Source organism: Macrobrachium nipponense, chromosome 32 (genome assembly GCF_015104395.2).
Source record: "Macrobrachium nipponense isolate FS-2020 chromosome 32, ASM1510439v2, whole genome shotgun sequence".
NCBI lineage: Eukaryota > Metazoa > Arthropoda > Malacostraca > Decapoda > Palaemonidae > Macrobrachium > Macrobrachium nipponense.
This window is the reverse complement of record NC_061094.1, coordinates 21,906,295-21,916,990: the sequence shown is the minus strand read 5'-3', so window position 1 is coordinate 21,916,990 and position 10,696 is coordinate 21,906,295. Positions and strand designations below refer to the sequence as shown.

The window sequence follows — 10,696 nt, the reverse complement described above, 5'->3', positions numbered from 1 at the left end:
GCTGCAATAAAACTTTTGAGATACAGAAAAGTATTTCTAATTACCAAGTAACTTCCACTGGGTGAACTAGAGCATGAAAAGTAACATACAAATTACTGAAATTACCACAAATAAGAATTCACTGTGCAGGCATCCATTTTTGCATTAAAAAAAAAGTCCAGTAAACATTAAGAAAATTTTCTTTCTTTATCATAGTGATGTGGTACAGTATTTACTGAAAAATCTACTAAAGCTACCAAGATACAGCAGTACAGTAGTACTGTATTCTTAAAAATTCCAAAATGCTAATATGCTACTCAACACCAAAGGGCTGCGTAGTTACCCTTCAGTGAGGCAGGAAGTGGTCCACCAGCAGTAAAAAGCCGCATTCCAGACCAATCATAGCAGTGTGTGTAGGTAGCAGGAGTATTCAACGTTATGAAGACATCATGATATTTGATCATCAGCACTAACCCATCCTTTAGTGCTCTTCAGCACCACTGGCACGTCCACTGAAATGAAACCAAACTTTTAATTTTACATGCATTATACATTCAGTAAACTCATTATCTGATGCCTTTTCACATTGGCAGTCTGAAGTGGACCAGCCACTGACACAACAGGTGGTAAGAGAGGCCTCATTACGTTAAGGTAACATGTTAACTTGCCCTACTCTTGCTTACTTATTGCAAGGGGGAGTATATAATAGGGAGGAGGGGGAATAATTTTGGAGACTGCCAAATAGCAATGACACATCATGAAGAATTTCAGGACGTCAGTATCACAATATGATATTGTTAGTATACAATAAAGTTTTGTACATACTTACCTGGCAGATATATACATAGCTTACGACTGACGTCACGACAGAAAATTCAAAACTCGCGGCACACGCTACAGGTAGGTCAGGTGATCTACCTTACCCGCCGCTGGGTGGCAGGTGTAAGAACCAACCACCCCCCTTTCCCGTCAGATTTTTCTCTTCCACCTGTCTCCTCAGGGGAGGCTGGGAGGGCTATCAATCATATATATCTGCCAGGTAAGTATGTACAAAACTTTATTGTATACTAACAATATCATTTTTGTACATGAACTTCCCTGCCAGATATATACATAGCTGATTGACACCCTTGGTAGAGGGAGAGAGACTTATAAGTCCAGAGAAAGGGGAAATAACATATGTTAAAGTAATAAATACCCTTGGTTCTTACCTGATTCAGGCAGAAGACTTCGTAGTTACTGTCCACAAGTCTGCATTGCCTGAAGAGTTACAGTGAGGGCATGACCTACAGCTGAGAACTCTTGGGTTCTACCAATGGGAACTGACTCCTCTTACTTGGCAGAATCCAGTTAGGGTCTAGTCAATGGGGATCAACCTGCTTAAATGACAGAGCCTGTCCACTACCCTTGCAAGGAGCTTCAAGCACAAACGATCACCTAACCTAAATACAAATGTTAATACTACGAAAAGAAGGAGGTGCCATCCTGCATCATCCTTCCCACAACAAAAAAACACAAATCAAATACAATAAGGGAAAATATTTAAAAAGGATATGCTTCGGCTCCCTGCCCCAGCACTGAATCCGCCGATACGTACGGGCCAACCCAAAGCATTTCTCATACGTAATTCTTACGTCTTCAGGTAGTGGTTGGCAAAGACTGACTCACACCTCCAAAAAGTCGTCTTCATGAGGTTTTGTAGGGACATGTTCTTCTTGAAAGCCAAAGACGTAGAGATGGCCCTTACCTCATGTGCCTTGACTTTAAGAAGTCTAAACTGATCTGGTCACAAGATGCGTGAGCTTCTTTGATAAGGTTCCTTATAAAGAATGACAGGGCATTCTTTGATAAGGGCCTACTAGGATCTCTTACGGAAACACCATAGGATGTCTGAGTTAGCCCCAAGTTGTTTCTTCTTCTGAGATAAACTTTAAGCTCCTTACAGGGCAAAGGGTCCTCCTCTTCTGATCCAACTAGAGGGAGGAATAGCTTTTAATTTCGAAGCTCCTAGGCCAAGGTGAAGAGGGGTTTTTCATTCTTGGCCAAAGAAAGACGGGAGAAACGAACACACAGCCGAGTCTCCTTGGAACCCAACATCTCTGGACTTCCAAAGCTTGCAGTTCGCTTACTCTCTTAGCGAAGCTAAAGCGCAGAGAAACAAGGGAATGGGACAACTGGTCGCGGCCAACTGGCCATGGCCCAGCTGGCCGTGGCCGACTGGCCGCAGCACAACTGGCCGCAGGGGCCGACTGGCCGCAGCCCAACTGGCCATAGACGAAGAGATGAGAGAGAAAAATTTATTTCTGTCTGTCTGTCTGTCTCTGTCTCTCTCTCACAGAAAATATTTAGATACAGTAAATCTATAAGACGAAGAGATAAAGAAAAAATTATTTCTGTCTGTCTGTCGTCTTTCTCTCTCACTCACTCTCTCTCTGAAAATATTTGGATGCAGTAAATGTTAATTAACGAGTAACATCGAAACAATGCTATTTTACAAGAATGGTTTTGAATACAGTAAATGTCAATTAACAAGTAACAAGGAAACAATGCTACTTTACAAAAAATGGTTGTAAACTATTTTCTTCTCCTTTTTTTGGAAAGGCTAGGATTACCTATTTAGGAAATATTGATTTTATCAAGTTTAGTTTAAAATATTCAGTTGCAGTAAAACCTTCTACAATGGCATCAGTATACTCACAGCGAGGCAAAGGAAAGTTTGTGAGAGATGGCTATATATCGTTTTTGATAGACATGGAGCTGATAATATCACAGAGTTTTGGAGATGTGAAAAAGAGAAGACTATGCAAGGCAAGAATATATTTGGAATGTTTATGAACGATGCATAAATGATGAGGATAGAACCAACAATCATGCCGAAGCTGCTCATCGTAGGCTGCAAAATGAACTATGGATGCAACATCCTACAATATGGAAGTTTATCGATAGTTTGAAAAGGGTGCAACGAGGACGAGATCTTTATTACGAACAGTGGATTGCTGGTCAAACACCGCCCATAAAATTGAAGAAATCCGAGAAGCTGATGATCGTATAAAATCAGTGGTGCTACAGTTTGAGAACAGAAATATTTTAAGAGTAACGTATCTGAGAGGAATTGCTCATAACTTCTCTTAAGATATATAGTTATGTAGCTGCTATTTTAAGCAGTTTTTATATTCCAATAATTCAACTTTTTAGTGAAATTTAACTTTTTTTATCTTTAATAATCTTTTATTTTCTTAATTTTTTTATTCCAATAATGCAGCTTTTATGTAACTTCTGTGTAATTCATTTGTTTAATAAAATTTACCTTTTAAGCATTATTCTTTTCTTAGAGAAAACCTCTTTCCAAAAATGATATGCATTCATGAAATAAATAGTTTACAACCATTAACAATAATTACAAAGTTCAACAATGTATTTAAACAGTCCAATTGGCACAAGTGTCAAGCTCATTTAAAAAAAAAAATGAAAATAGTTTACAACCATTAATAACAATAAACACCAATTTTCTTCTAAAGAGTTTATAACCAATAACAACAATCACAAAAATCAAAAGGGTATTTTCAAAAAACAAAACAAAAAATAAACACTAGTTTCCTTCAAAAGATAATAAATCTCTCTCTCTCTCTCTCTCTCTCTTTTGCCGCTGCGGCCAGTCATCCCCTGCGGCCAGTTGAGCTGCGGCCAGTCAGCCACGGCCAGTCGGCCGTGGCCAGTTGTCCTAGACCCGAGAAACAAGGTCTTCATAGTAAGATCTCTGAAGGAAGCTGAGTGGAGAGGTTCGAATCTAGCGGATTTTAAGAATGAAAGCACTACATCCAGGTTCCAGCTTGGTGTTAAACAAGAGTTCCCTTTAGAAGTCTCAAACGACTTGATTAAGTCATGCAGATCCTTATCTTCGGAGATGTTTAATCCCCTGTGTCTGAACACAGACGATAGCATACTCCTGTAGCCCTTAATGGTAGAGACTACCAAACCGCATTTTTCCCTCAGGAAAATAAGAAAATCTGCTATCTGGGTCACAGAGGTACCGGAGGAGGAAACGTTCTGATTCCTGCACCAACGTCGAAAAACATCCCACTTCGACTGGTAGACCTTTGAAGTGGAAGGTCTCCGTGCATTGGCAATTGCTCTTGCAGACTTTGCCGAAAACCCCTTAGCTCTGACCAGACTCTTGATAGTCTGAATCAGTCAGACTGAGAGCGGGGAGGTTCTTGTGAAACCTGTCGAAGTGGGGCTGTTTGAGCAGATCGACTCTTAGTGGCAGAGATCTTGGGAACATCTTACAACCATTCCAGTACCTCTTGTGAACCAGTCTTGGGCGGGCCAGAATGGAGCTATCAAGGTCATCCATTGCTCCTTCTGATGCTGAGGAATTTCCTTGAGTCTCCCCTAGATCTTGAAAGGAGGAAACGCATAAAGGTCTAGGTTGCTCCAGTCCAACAGGAACGCGTCTACCGCTACTGCTTTCGGTCTGAAATCGGTGAGCAGTACAGGTCTATCCTCGCGTTCCTGGCAGTTGCGAAGAGGTCCAGATGAGGTCTGCCCCAGAGCTTCCACAGTCCCTGGCATACGTCCGAGTGAAGGGTCCATTCTGAGGGAAGGACTTGGTTTCTTCTGCTGAGCAGATCTGCTCTGACATTTCTTTCTCCCTGTACGAACCTGGTGAGGAGACTTATCTCCCTTTCCTTTGACCATAAGAGGAGCATTCTTGCTGTTTCGTACAGGGAGAATGAGTGAGTCCCCCTTGTTTCCGAACGTAAGCCAGGGCTGTGGTGTTGTCCGAGTTGACCTGAACTGAAGACTTCTGAACGAGAGGTTCGAACTCCTTGGGGGCTAACCAAATCGCCATGAGCTCTTTTTTTTTTTTGTTTATATGCCAGGACACCTGTTCCCCCATCCAGGTGCCTGACACTTCTCTGGATCCTAGAGTCGCTCCCCAACCTTTGTCCGATGCGGTCTGCAAATAAGACTAGGTCGGGGTTTTTCAACCTTAAGGAAATGCCTACCTTGAAAAGAAGAGGGTCTGCCCACCATCGGAGATCCTCTTTTATCTCGTTCGTGATTTTGAATACAAAATCTAGGTTCTGAGCACCCCGATTCCAGTTCCGATTCAGGAAGAACTGTAGGGGTCGGAGGTGCAACCTCCCTAGAGAAACGAATTGCTCCAGCGAGGAGAGTGTCCCCAACAGACTCATCCACTCCAGAAAGGTTGCGACCTTCCCTGCACAACGGTTGATCCTTTCCGGGGATGGAAAAGCCCGAAAAACCTGAGAAACCATCCGATCCCAAGATAAATATGATCTTGGCTGGGGATTAGCTGTGATTTTCTCGAAGTTTATCAGTAAACCCAGAGAACTCGCTAAGGTCAGAGTGATGTGAAGGTCCTCCAGACATTTCTGCTTCGATTTGGCCCTGGATTCAGCCAATCGTCCAAGTAAAGGGACACCCTCATCCTTCGAGATGAAGCCATTGGGCTACGTTCTTCATCAGCCCTGTAAAGACTTGAGGGGCTGTGGAGAGGCCGAAGCACAAAGCCCTGAACTGAAACACTTTTCCCCCTTTCCACATGAATCTCAGGAACTTGCGCGAAGAAGGATGGATTTTTTGGCCCATGAAAATAAGCGTCCTGAAGGTCTAGTGACACCATCGTAAACCTTCTCTTCTTCACAAAGACATTCAGGGCGCTTACGTCCAGAACCGGTCTCCATCCTCCTGAGTTCTTGGGCACAAGAAAAAGACGGTTGTAGAAACCCGCGAATGAGGGTCCTGCACCATCTCTATCGCTTGCTTCTCCAGCATCAGCTCTACTGCTAGAGCAAGGGCCTGATTCATATGAGGGTCTTTGTACCTGGCTACTAACTCCCTTGGTGTGGTGGTCAAAGGTGGTCTCGACACGAAGGGAATGAGGTATCCCTTTTTGATTATAGAGAGGGACCAGTTGTCCGCCCCCTTCTGTGCCCAGACGTCTGCAAAACACAGCAGTCTGGCACCTACTGCAGTCTGGAGGACACTCGTACTATTTTCTTCGCTCTGATAGAACGAGAGAATGTCCTTCCTCTCTAGGAGGTCTTGTTCCTCTAGAGGAAGAAGCTTCGGGAAGAAGGGCCTCCTCGAAAGGGCTCTTGCTTGATTGAACGTCTCCTTCTTCGCCTTAGGTTGAAAAGGAGCCTTAGGAATTCTCGCCTGAGCGAGCCAACATATCTTGCGTCGCTTCGCTGCACGTGCGAACCACCGCTTTAGTTAAAAAGGAGCAGAAAAACTGGCCCTCTTCTTAACAACTCCTGCCCCGAAAAGCGAAGCTATCTCTCCAGAACCGTCTCTCACTGCCTTGTCCATGCAAGACAATACTGAATGCAAATCCTCTGGAGAATAAAGAGTCTTTGATCCCTCGTCTTCTTGACTAGACTCCTAGGGTCCAGTCGAGGAAGTTAAACTTCCAGCACCCTGAACATTCCCTTCAGAAGGTGGTCGAGTTCGCTCATTCCCCACGTCGTCTTAGCTGAATTAAGCGCCGAACGACGCGCGGAATCCACCAACGAAGAGAAGTCCGAGTCTCCAGAAGCTGGAAGAGTCAAACCCAAAGGTTCCCCGACTCGTACCAGAATCCCATCTTTCCGGTTAAGTTGGGAAGGTGGGAAGGAAAAACTGTCTTCCCCTTCTCCTCCTTGGAGACCAACCAATCTTTGAAGCTCTTGAGCGCTTTCTTCATTGACACCGTAGGTTTCATCTTCACCACCGACGACGTCTTCGAAGTTTTAGCTGTAGAAAATAATGAAGGGGGAGAAGGAGGTGCAACCGCCGAAAGACTCTCCAAATTCTTGTAAGAGGAGTTCAGTTAATCTCTTGTAACAGGAACCTGAAGAATCCTTCGGAAGATCTTCCTCAGAAGCACCATGTCCTTCTTCCGAAGAAAGACGTTTGGACGATCGCTTGCCTAAAGGAGAGCTTTTCATAGGAGCGCCTACCAGGAGAACTCCTACTGGGAGAGCGCCTGCTGGGAGAGCGCTTGTTGGGAGAGCGCCTGCTGGGAGAGCGCCTACCGGGAAAGCGCCTGCTGGGAGAGCGCCTGCTGGGGAGAGCGCCTGCTGGGAGAGCTCCTACTGGGAGAGCGCCTACTAATAGAGCGCCTGCTAGAGGAGGCGCGTCTGTCCAAATCCTTGTCAGAGACAACTGAAGGGCTCCTAGTATGAGGAGAGCGCCTATCAGGAAACTTACGCCTGCTAGGCTCTAGGCGCCTATCAAGATCTAAGCGCTTGTCAGGCCCTTGGCGCTTGTCCAATCCAACTCGCTTGTCAGGCTCTTGGCGCCTGTCACAAAGCGAAAAGTCTTCCGAAGAAGAACGTCTATCAGACGCAAAGCGTTTGCGAGGTACTGAGTGCCTATCTGAACGAGTGCGCTCGCAAGAAGGCGATAGTCTAGTCTGTCTCTTGCTAGGCTCTATGCGCCTACTATCTTCTCTGATTTTGACAGATGGCGAACGAATCTCAGGCGAAGAAACAAAATCCGGCGAAAAGCGCCTACTAGTCTCCGTGCGCCTATGCAGAGGAGAGCGGCTTCCAGGTGAAGAGCGCCTACTGCGATCCTGGACATAACGAGAATCCTTGTTCTTGTCAAACTCTTGACGTTTACAAGAAGAGGAGCGAGGTTTCGGAGAGCGATGCCTATCCTCCCTAAAACTAGGAGAGCGGAGTTCAGGAGAAGAACGCCTGTCAAGATCCTTACGTCTACTGGCGTGAGAAGAGCGCCTGCTCGGAGAGCGACTGAGTCTCTCTTTAATGAAAGAGGCTCTGCTGTGAGGCTCTTGCACTTTTCCTGCAATAGGCGAAAAATCCGCAGAATCCTTCTTTGACTTCTTCACCGGTAGGGAGATGTCCTTCCGACGATGAGAACTCCCTGCTAAAGAGTTGGCTAAAGCAGAAATCTGCGCCTGTAGGCCAGCCAAGATACGCGCTGGCGATCTCTCGAACTCTTCGGTAGGAGAAGAAGCCCGAGCGCGGAAAGGAGAAGAGGATCCTTGAGATCTCCTGGCTCTCTTACGCTCGATCTCTGGTTCTTCTGAGAAGGATTCGGGGCTGGAGGGAAGGGCGCAAGGCTCCTTCCAAGCTCTCTTGAGAGGGCGCGATGACTCCGAAGCGCTCCATCTACGCTTAGGAGAAGGAGACGAAGAAGACGAGAAGCACTGCTTCAACACTTCCTTCTTGGCTCTATCCAAGGCAGCCTGGGAGCGCGCAACAGGATCTGCCAAGGGATGCCTGACCGGCCGGTGGGGGTTCTCCCTAACCTTCCTGCGGCTTTTGACTTTCCTCCTCCACTGGGTCTGGGAGTCTGGAAGAGGTCTAGGCCTAGAAGCGTCGTTAGTGAGCCGGTCAGACGCACCCTCCACTAGCACTAGGGGCAACTGCACTTGATCACTTTCACTGTCACTCTTACTTTATAAGAGCCATACTTTGCTCTCGTTACTCCTTGCTGCGTTCTCCGAACACGAATCTTCAGGTTCAAAGCTAGGAGCAGGGGCTGAAACAGGAGAAGGAACTACGTCTACTGTTGGGTTCTCAACATCAAGTTCGCTAACGAGAGACCTACTTGAACTCCTGGAAGAAGCCTTACACGCTCTATCCTTCTCTAACTTCCTTAAGTAGGAAGAAAGAGACTTCCATCCGTCCTCATCCAACCTTTCACACTCTTGACAAGGGTTAACGAAAGAACATTCATTCCCTCTACAGTTCATACACACACTGTGAGGGTCTAAAGACGCTTTAGGAAGCCTCGCCTTACATTCACTCTTTGAACATACTCTAAACATAGAAGATTTCTTAAGTTCAGAATCCGCCATTACGAGAAATAAACAAAGAAACAATCCAAAAAAACGATCCAAAATAGCGTATGCCAAGCCAACGAACAAAGGGTACATCACCAAATATTCAATCCAAGAATCGTCGGCGACGAGAATAAATCCACTATCGAGAAGACTTAACAACAGGTGCTGTTAAGCCGGCGACAGAGAAAAATCTGACTGGAAAGGGGGGTTGGTTCTTACACCTGCCACCCAGTGGCGGGTACGGTAGATCACCTGACCTACCTGTAGCATGTGCCGCGAGTTTTGAATTTTCTGTCGTGACGTCAGAGTCGTAAGCTATGTATATATCTGGCAGGGAAGTTCATGTACAAAAATTAACTTTTTGCAACTCTTGGACTTGTTTGTTTCAGAATTTCTAAAGCCTTTAATCATGTCAGTAATGAAAATACTACTACAATAAAACCAAACTAATACAGTATACTGTACTAGAACTCTTACTACAGGAATATTCAGTTACATAAAAATTAAATAAATCCTAAAATTAATAACACAGGACAAAACCTACACTACATGTAGACATTTACAATTTTCCTACCCTTGAGAAAGTGAGTGTAATTTTGAGTCAAGAAAAATTTACCTTTCCTTTGAAGAAGAAGAAGAAGAAAAAAAACTTGTGGCCATCAGATGACAGAACTCATCACAGCAACAGTTTGTCTAATTCATGTACAAAAATACAATGTGTAATGTACATCTCCCAATCAACAAATCATTACTTTTCCACATGATTAAATCTCTACAGACAATTATGAAATAATTACGGGTGATATTGCACTCCCCAAATGGACGATGAAAGCTTCCGAATCTCACAACTTTACTGATATTATGCAGTCCTATCATTTATACATATACGTATATATATGTGTGTACAGGCAGTCCCTGGTTAGCGGCACCTTAATGGGCCGAGTTTCAGTTATCAGTGCCAGAAGATGCTGATAGCAGAGTTATGGTGCCGTAAAGGTGTGGATAATAGAGTTATGGTGCCATAATATACATAACAAAGGTGCCATTAACCAAATCTTGGCGCCATAAATCACATAGCTTTAGTTAATGGTGGTTTTTGCTTATCAGCACCCCACTGGGAATGGAACCCCGCCAATAACCAGGGAGACTACCTGTGTGTATATATCTTTATCTATATATCTAGCTATCCATATATATATATATATATATATATATATATATATATATATATATATATATATATATATATATACAGTGGTATCCTCGAGATACGAAATTAATCTGTCCGAGACGGCCTTCGTATTATGAGTTTTTTCGTATCTTGGAACACATTTTACATGTAAATGGCTAATCCGTTCCAAACCCTCCAAAATCACCCAGTAAATTATATTTGTTTCCAGGCCTAAAACACATGTTCTAGGGTTACGACGGAGGAAATGTGTCTCCAAAAGGCAAAATACTGTATACTTGAGTAATATTCAACTGCATGTAATGTTCAACCCCATTTTTACTGCATATTTTTAGGACTTTAGCATATGTCCCTAGCAATAAGCCTAGCCTATGTTAGTGGTTGCTACTGTAGTCTAGTCTATGATTCTGACATCTAAACCTAAGAGCTAAAAGCTTAGAATATGCCAATAAATGTATAAATAATCAGTATGTACTCATTTCAAATAATTATTAATTAATCATTAACTATAATACACAAACAAAGAAAAAACAAACCTTCCAATCGATTGTTTACATTCTTACGAGTATCGAACGAGCGCCAAGCAATCATTTTTCCTAGCACACAGTAAGCCATAAATTGTCATTAATATCTCTCTTCAACTAATGAAACCACCAAACAGTATAATAACATTCATTCTATTCTTTATTCTATCTTTACCTAATGGA

The 10,696-nt window shown here is 43.8% G+C and overlaps 1 pseudogene; it reads right to left on the bottom strand.

Annotated features, from left to right (window-relative positions):
- Positions 1 to 6: 6 nt before the first annotated feature.
- LOC135207269 (DDB1- and CUL4-associated factor 12 homolog) overlaps positions 7 to 10,696 on the bottom strand; it is a 118,676-nt pseudogene continuing 107,986 nt past the window's right edge.